The 1,168-nt window shown below is 31.2% G+C and overlaps 1 long non-coding RNA gene across 1 annotated transcript in view; it reads right to left on the bottom strand.

Moving 5' to 3' along the window:
• LOC107641991 overlaps positions 406-1,168 on the bottom strand; it is a 978-nt gene continuing 215 nt past the window's right edge. Inside the window, exons 2-3 of the long non-coding RNA XR_001620565.2 lie at positions 960-1,051; positions 406-480 (exon numbers count right to left, since the gene is read on the bottom strand). This is a non-coding gene — a long non-coding RNA (uncharacterized LOC107641991). The remainder of the gene's footprint in view (positions 481-959; positions 1,052-1,168) is intronic.

Here is a 1,168-nt window from a genome sequence, read left to right on the forward strand (position 1 = left end):
AACTTGTTTTCATATAAAATAAATATAAATTTAATACAAATTTTTATCTAAAAAAATTCATTGTATTATCAAACTAAAAGAAAAGTACTATAAACAAGCAAGTCAATATAATTCAAAACATAAACAAGGTGTATTGATCATCAACTATAATTCCTAGTATATTGTTCAACCATACTAAAACTATCAACTATAGTCTTCAGTGTCATCTTCATCCTCATCATCATCATAGTCCTCATCCGAAGACATTGAGGGTGGCGGTGGTAGTGGAATTGCACTAGAACTACTTGACGATCTAACCTTTTCATAATAGCTAACATAAGACATTGAGTAACACGCTGAAAAAGCTCTTCATTGAGATTATAAATCTATTCTCGCAAATCAGGAACAGAATTTTGATTTCTAGGTGCTCTTCCAAATATAAATCTAAGATTGACTTACACAGGAGTTTACTCTGGATGCTTCCCACTTCCTGTCCATCAACTACAACAAATAAAGATAATGTCAAAGCCTCAAATGTATAACTAAAATACAAATCATATGATGATTTATTAAAAGTTCTTAAAAGTTCTTAAAAGAAACCTCTAAACAAAGACAAACCTCAACCATTATCTGTTATATTTATACTTGCCATTTTCTGTTGATAATAAGAAATATGCTTTATAGGTTTGATGGAGAGGTTCTACATGATCAAATTGTCAACCTCAAAATATAAAATATGATGTATTATTATAGGGAACTCCGTAAGTTAGACTAAGCACTAATTAAAGAAAGAAGCAATCAGAAATAACAGATGCATGAGTTCTCAACTGAATCTTCCGAATTAATGTTCAAAAGACCTGAATTCTCATCATCCACATAGTTCATCAAGCATAAGAGAAATAAGTATGCACTACATTATAATTCTATAAGTTAAGAAGATGGAGATAATAGAGACATGGACAGGGATAAAGATATCTTACTTGATGTGCGGAGAGCATAGCCCTTCTCTCTTGAGAGGTTAATCACAGATCCTTTTGGTATTTTGATTTCATCTTTGAATTGTGCAGTGAACCTGCACCACAGCTTGATAATAACTAATTACAATATGCAACAAAAATTCCCCCCACCTAGTTGGTCCGAAATTATATATAATGCTCTCAACTTTAATAAGATTTTTGAAGTTTTGAAG

Source organism: Arachis ipaensis, chromosome B05 (genome assembly GCF_000816755.2).
Source record: "Arachis ipaensis cultivar K30076 chromosome B05, Araip1.1, whole genome shotgun sequence".
In the NCBI taxonomy this organism is placed as follows: Eukaryota; Viridiplantae; Streptophyta; class Magnoliopsida; order Fabales; family Fabaceae; genus Arachis; species Arachis ipaensis.